Source organism: Lytechinus pictus, unplaced genomic scaffold (assembly GCF_037042905.1).
Source record: "Lytechinus pictus isolate F3 Inbred unplaced genomic scaffold, Lp3.0 scaffold_19, whole genome shotgun sequence".
Lineage (NCBI taxonomy): Eukaryota > Metazoa > Echinodermata > Echinoidea > Temnopleuroida > Toxopneustidae > Lytechinus > Lytechinus pictus.
In genome coordinates, this window is record NW_026974140.1 from 686285 (window position 1) to 694217 (window position 7933).

Below are 7933 nucleotides of genomic sequence, written 5' to 3' on the forward strand. Positions count from 1 at the left end.
TAGAGGAAAAAGTATGATTTTGTATTCTAATTACGCATAAATTAGTATTATCACTTAATAACAATTTGCGTGAAATAATTTACAATTCAATTTTGTAAATTATGCCTTAGACAACCCATGCGCCAATCTTCGACGCGACTGTGCGGTCGAGATCTCAAGGGAGGGGGGGGGGGGCTGGGAGGCCTGGCCTTAGTTGACTTTCTGGCTCCTCTTGAGTAGTCACCATTCATTGGACAGCTTGCTTCGGCAGCCTCCTTAAGAAGTTTTTATCCACGTCTGCATAGCATGAGGCAGCTTAATCTGTAGAAAAAAACCAAATGTACCATTACGATAACATGAACAACATAAAAATAAAAGATATAAGGTGTTTTGCCACCATCTAGATCTCTTTACAAGTACATACATATCGGATCATGAGGTCCTTGTGGCTATCTCTCTTAGCATATTCTTGCTTATCAAGCAAACTATGCCGAATATTCAAGAGTGACATACAATTTATAATGCAAACAAATTGTCATAAGCACATATTGAAACTCTCTAATAAAAAAATGAAGAATAAATCTACATCTCCTAACAAGGATTTTCAACTACACTGTATGCCACTGCATGAATACAATCTGCTTAATTTTGCAATTATTATATCTACTGAAGTGAATGCCTACATAATCACCTTTTATGAACTCCAACCGTGTCTTGTACATGATCATGGCCTTTTCTGTGTACACCTGTAGTATCTTTCCCACATAATGCTGGACTTGCTGCTCGATCATCCAGAGATCCCTCTTTGAATCTTTAATGAAATGAAATGAATTTGAGTGACATAGTAAAATTTTATTTGCAGATTGATAAAAATACATGATAAAACTTCTTCATTTCCATATTTCAGTGTTACAATTCAGGTGCAAAGAGTCATATTCTTTAATAATATTAAACATAAAATCAATGAAAACATTAAAAGTAGAGGAGCATTTTAACCTTACTCACAGTCTGTTATTGTCGCTAAAGTCTTTACAATAAGAAGATTGGACACTTTGCTGACATCGCGTAATGCTTTCCATCGATTTACATGTATAATAGTCTTTGTGCCTAGTCTTTTCTATGTAGTGTCTTTAATATGTAGATAAATCATGCGTCCTTTAGCTAATTAGACGAACAATTTCGGAAACTAAAGACGGATCCATATTTTATCAACCGGAAGAGAAATTAGCGCTTAAATGAAGCTATTTGAGGGATATTGATAATATTTAGGGTGAATTGGCTTCACATCTTTTCGTAAGTTTGTCATGTTCATAGAAGGTTCGAGCGAAGTTCGTGCAGGCTCCAGTCCACTTCACTTTCGCTACACTACGCTCCACCTACCCAAACTTTGAGACCGTGAACTGGATCTGATATTCTGAGTGACAAAAAGTGGGATTTTATGGGGGGGGGGGGGAATATAAAATTCATGCAACATCACGCTCTTTAAAAAAATTAAAACTAATATTCTTACTGCACGCAAAGTTTCACTTCTCCATGCCTCTATCCGTCTCAAAATTGGTGATTTAGAGCCAAAACATGAAGTTCCTCACACGTATCAATATTCAATACATCGCATGCGCGTGAGGTCGGTCGGGCCTGAGCTCAGACCAGACCCGTTATCTCGCACATATTGCATCCGCATGCAATGTTTTGAAATCGGCAGCGAATTATGAATATGTGTAAGGAACTTCATGTTGGCTCTAAATCACCAATTTTGAGACTGATAAAAGCATGGAAAAGAAATGAAACTTTGTGTAAAGTAAGAATATTAGTTTTAATTCATTTTAAAAATCAAGATGTTGCATGAATTTTATATCCCCCCCCCCCCCCCATAAAATCCCACCTCTGTCACTCGGAATATCAGATCGAGTTCACGGTCTCGAAGTTCGAGTAGGTGGAGCGTAGTGTTGTGTAGCGGTAGTCAAGTGGAGCGGAGCCTGCACAAACTTTGCTTGAAGTAGGGATTGCCATGCAATTGTTGAGATTGTACACAGCGGCACGTAATACACCCACCGGTGCTCTCTTGGCTTTCCATGTGATACCACTACCGTCTATCATTAAGAAAGAAGTTGACAGGTTAAAGGCTTGGAGGTGTCATAGATATTTACTATTTAGTTAGGTTGTCGTCCCCGATCTGGCGCGAATGCAGTTTCGCACCGGCCGATTTCCAGCATACCTCATCACCAATACTTGTTCCCAAATGTCATGACAAGTCTCTCAGTCACATTTCAGTGTCAATATACCCAATGCTTTACAAAATATTGTGATCGAGAACGGCTGTATTTCGGCTTCGATCTTGACGTCGTTGAACTAATCCGTAGACATCGCTTTGCGGATCGCTTGGATTCGCTGTGCGCCGTATATTGATATGGACTGAATTTAACAACCAAATCATGCGAACATGTGGCAAACGAACTGCCAGCATGCTGCATGTGAATCTTTTGGTTGCATAACTTCATTCCATATCAACATGACGGCGAGCGGTGAAGCCAAGCGAAGCGATGTTTGACTGAGGATTCGAACGATCGATGCCTTCAAGATCGCAGTCAAAACACAGCTGTTACTGCTCGCAATAATAGGAAAAGCGGCGCTAATGCAGTTTCGCACCGGCCGATTACCAGCATACCTCATCACCAATACTTGTTCCCAAATGTCATGACAAGTCTCTCAGTCACATTTCAGTGTCAATATACCCAATGCTTTACAAAATATTGTGATCGAGAACGGCTGTATTTCGGCTTCGATCTCGACGTCGTTGAACTAATCCGTAGACATCGCTTTGCGGATCGCTTGGATTCGCTGTGCGCCGTATATTGATATGGACTGAATTTAGCAACCAAATCATGCGAACATGTGGCAAACGAACTGCCAGCATGCTGCATGTGAATCTTTTGGTTGCATAACTTCAGTCCATATCAACATTACGTCGAGCGGTGAAGCCAGGCGAAGCGATGTTTGACTGAGGATTCGAACGATCGATGCCTTCAAGATCGCAGTCAAAACACAGCTGTTACTGCTCGCAATATTAGGAAAAGCGGCGCTAATGCAGTTTCGCACCGGCCGATTACCAGCATACCTCATCACCAATATCTGTTCCAAATTTCATGACAAGTCTCTCAGTCACATTTCGATGTCAATATACCCACTGCATTTCAAAATATCGTGATCGGGAACGGCTGTATTTCGGCTTAGATCTTGACCTTGTTGATCTACGGCTTAGATCTTGACCTCATTGATCTAATCCGTAGACATTGCTTCGCAGATCGCTTGGATTTGCCATTGCTGTAATGTTAATATGGACTGAATTTAGCAACCAAATAATGTGAGCGAAGCGATGTTTGACTGAGGATTCGAACGATCGATGTCTTCGAGATCGCAGTAAAAATACAGCCGTTACCCCTCGCAATATTTGGGAAAGCAGTGGGTATATTGACATCGAAATGTAAACCAAGAGACTTGTCATGACATCTGGGAGCAAGTATTGGTGATGAGGTATGCTGGTAATCGCCAGATGCGAAACTGCATTAGCGCCGGAAAAGCAGTGGGTATATTGACGACGAAATGTGACTGAGAGACTTGTCATGACTGGCCTGGAGGCGTCTGGGGAGTAAAATTATTTCTAGTATACGTAGGCGTAGCACATAAATATTTATTGGCTAATGCAAGTATTTTATAATTAACGATTATCATCGGCAGAAGTTTTTTTTTTTTTTTTATTGGCACTGCTCATGATATCGTCGCCCTCTCTTATACGCGTCTTGTAACTAGGCTACGAACAAAGAAGGAAATATGGCGACAAGATCATCGGTGAGTATCTGCTCATCTTCTCACATGATTTTTCTTAATATTTGTATTATTTTTCGTGTAAAAAAAACTTTATAAATGCCTAATGGGGGGAAATGAACTTCTTTTCCATTTACAAAATTGTGTGATAAGCAAGTTAAATAAATCAAATATTTTGGAGCAACATTGTTTTCTCCAAAAACTCTCCTTCGTGTGGCCCAATTCCTTGCCAGGCGTCATGGGGAGTAAGCCTACATATAGTAGAAATAATTTTACTCCCAGACGCCTCCAGGCTAGTCATGACAAGACATGATTTGGGACCAAGTATTGCTAGCCTATTGGTGATGAGGTATGCTAGCACTGTAATCGGCGGGTGCGAAACTGCATTAGCGCCCCCGATCCACTCACACAAGCATGCGAGGTTAGCAGGGCCGTAGCCAGAAGCATTTTGTTGGGGGCGTGTACCACCTAAATTTGCCAACTAAATTTGGCGTGACAGCGCCAACGTGAGTACAGGGGGAGTCTGATGGGGGATGTGCCCCCCCCCCCCTACAATAATCACATGCTAAAATATTTTGAATTTTTAGAATTGAATTAGTGGCATTTGGTGAATACTTTAAGGTAAATTATACAAAGATATTTGCACTTTAAAAATAAACATTTTGGATCAAAATAGAAAGGCTAGTGTGCCGTAGTTGCTAACTTGCAGTATAATGATATACCCTATGCATTAATAATATCAAAATCAAAGATTTTTTAATTTTTAATTGACCTTCTGTGCAAGATGTCTCAACTAAAAATTCAAGAGTGCTACTGCTAACAGTGGCGTACCGTGGGTCACGGCATTGGGGGGGGGGGGGCACCAACAAAAATTTAGAGTCATTAAGTGGGCGCGCGAAGCGCGCTCAATTGCCAGGTATAATGGCCTGATAGGGACATTTTAAGGACTGTGCCATTAAAAGGATATGTATCTTAGTGATCAAATAATGCGAGCGCGAAGCGCGAGCTGAAAATGTTTGATATTCAGTCCTAAAAAGGGACATAATAAGCAAAGTTTTGTAATCATGATACGTACCTGTCTTACAAAACAAACAATGCGAGCGCGAAGCGCGAGCTGAAATTTTTTGTATAACTTAACCCTAAAAAGGGACATTTTCAGGACTATCTTTGGGAATTTATGAAGTGCGTACGTATCTCATCATAGTCATCTAATGCGAGCGCCAAGCGTTCGCTGATTTTGTTAGAATTACACTGGCACATGAAGCACTTTTTGTGGTCATTGTAATCATGAACATGATACGTATTTCACTAATGAAATATTGCGGGCGAGAAGCGCGAGCTGACAATTTTTGAAATTCAGACCTGAAGAGGGGCATTCTATGGCTTGTTTGTAGGAATTTACTATTTCACTAATTAAGTGATGCGAGCGCGAAGCGCGAGCTGAAAATTTGTTATAATTAGATCAGAAAAAGGGACATTTTAAGGACTGTCTTTAGGAATTCGTGCACTGCAAAAACGCCGGTGTTGATTTAACACCAGCCCGGTATCTATATCGGTCCACACTAATGCGAACGTAAGCACAGACTAGAAATGTTTTATTAAGGCCTTAAAAGGGGGCAATCACTTTAAGTATATAGTCATGAAAAAAGCATATGTCACTACATAAAACAATGATAACTTGAAGTGCAAGGAGATAGTTTGGTGCATAATCTTTATGGGCTTAAAATACAACAGGAATATATATCTTATTAGTCAGACAATGCGAGCACCAGGAATGATGCAACCCCAACCTGCCCCCATCCCCACCCTAAGCACCTTCTGACACCATAAATTAAAAAAAAAGTTTAGTAAAAATAACTTAGAACATTTTTGTGTTTTTTGCCAACTGCAAACTTGTAGACAAGTCTACAAGTTGTAGACTTGTCTTCATGAATTTGCCAACTGCAGAGTTACCAGTTTTTTTAAGTCATGTGTTCTGTTCTTTTCAGATCTGAAACGGGGCAGTACTTGTACATCACTTTGCTGACTGGTAGAGCGTATAGTGTTCTGCCACTTTAATAGGCCCACTTTATAATTTGCCAACTATACTTTGGCTTTGATTATTCAACTTAAACCTTGGAAATTCATCCCACCCAATATTTATGTAGCTAGTATTGCCTCTGATTTTACAAAACTAATGTGTTTGTTAAATCGTAAATAATTGTGGTATAATTTGCAAACTAACAAGCTTGTTCATATTGGGGGAGGACCGGGGGCTTACTTTGTGTGTTATTATAGCTCCATCTGTTTTGTACCTAGTATTTTGCTGACTAGTAGGGCTCTAAGCCTGGCTACATGGACTTGGATTTGCCAATTGGTTGTCTTTACTCTAAAAAGTCTCGTAAAACTCTTCGAAGTTAGTACCCCTATTTTTCTTTCCTTTTCTTTCTTTCTTTCTTTCTTTCTTTCTTTCTTTCTTTCTTTCTTTCTTTCTTTCTCTCTTCTTTCTTTCTTTTTCTCCCCTATCCTGCATTTTGCCAACTGGTACATGATTTTGCCGACTGCCACGAATGTTGGGGGGGGGGGGGGGTGTCACACCCCCCCCCCCATACCCCCCCTCTAGCTACGGCCCTGGAGGTTAGTTATACTAACCTCGCACAACGCATGTCATTTCATAATGAATTATGACGTTTTCATTCATCACACGAATGTGAGAGAATGACACACGCCAAAATCTTGAGAATATACTGAAACATACTAAAACAGGCATCTCACGTATAATCGCTGATGGCGCTACATCATAAAATAACGCTGAACAGCGAAAAAAATGCGGAGCGCCAAGAACGCAACCAGCAGTACAGCTGATCTGACGTAAACGACGGAAACAAGAATGTTTATTAAATAATATCACGCGCCCTCTCAGTGCGTATAGAGTAAACCAGCGAATCGGCAGCATGCCTGCTTCGACATCAAGGAAAATGTTTGTTATAAAGTACCAGAAAGACAGAGAGGAATTGAAATTGGCTTCATATCGTTTGGTAAGTTTCATATCCAAAGCTTATCTTACATAAAATCTTTATATATCGCTAGTTTACAAGAAACCGCACTAAAAGGCCTTACTTTTGCAAATGCCGTGCCAATGGACAGTGGTTATCCTGTGCACGGCGGCGGTAATGTACCCATTGCCTGGGTGCCCCCGATCTTCATGATCTTGCCTTTCTTGGCAAGGAGGGCTTCGTGAAACGGTTAGCGGACAAGTAGCTTACTATCTTTGATTTAGTCAAGACTTACGACGGTGTTGAAAAACGGGCCCCTGACCTGGCTACAATACAAACATCCTCACCGCCGCAATCAATACACATGTATACCCAGTTGTTGTGTGTCCGGACGGGTTGTGTGTCCGGACGATCATTTTTAGAAAGTCATTTGGAAAAATCTACAAACGAAGTTTCATAAATGTTTAGTACAAAATGTTAGAAAATATTACAGAGAACAAAATAGAAGATGATTACAACTATTGAATTCGTATTTTTAGTGTAATCCAAAGACAAAAAAAGAAGGCTTCAAAATATAAAGTGTCCGGACACCCGACCCCCCATTCTACTAGTACTAGCCAGCCGTTGGCCGTCCCCGGCCGCGCACACGTTCCGCAGATCAGCGCCCACCCGTTAAGCGAGCAAGATCGGGAACAACCCAGTGCTGTGGCCGTACGTTATAGATGATTAAAAAGTCGAAGAAATTTAAGTGTATGCCGCGCCAAACTACGAAAAATGGATCTAACTTACTGTTTAGCCTGTTGTGTGAATGTCTTAAGAAGTCGTTGTCCGAATATGATCCATATTCTGTCAGTTTTTGTTGAATTATTGACGGCCTTCTTCAGGTTCGGCAGAGCAGTTACGAAAGTTATTTTTCAAATGGCGGAAACCGGAAGCACGTGAACACACGCGTGCGCATTAGGAGTCAGCGCCGCAGTCCGTGCGTTTGTACGGGGAGGGGGGGGGGGTTCTTACTTTTTACTTGGCAACTAGTCAATTTGACTATTTTCGCCATCATATGTATCATATTATTAATGTAAAGTAATTGAATAAAGTAAAATTCAAATATTTATTTCTTCTTCCTTTCTTTTTCTTTTCTATGTCTTTTAATTTTTTCT

The 7933-nt window shown here is 40.6% G+C and overlaps 1 long non-coding RNA gene across 1 annotated transcript; it reads right to left on the reverse strand.

Moving 5' to 3' along the window:
* Nucleotides 1-251: 251 nt before the first annotated feature.
* On the reverse strand, nt 252-7653 carry LOC135157693 (uncharacterized). Its single transcript, XR_010296658.1, has 3 exons — nt 7566-7653; nt 671-790; nt 252-300 (listed from the first exon to the last, which is right to left on the reverse strand). It is a non-coding gene; the product is annotated as an uncharacterized LOC135157693 (long non-coding RNA).
* Between the last annotated feature and the right edge of the window lie 280 nt (nt 7654-7933).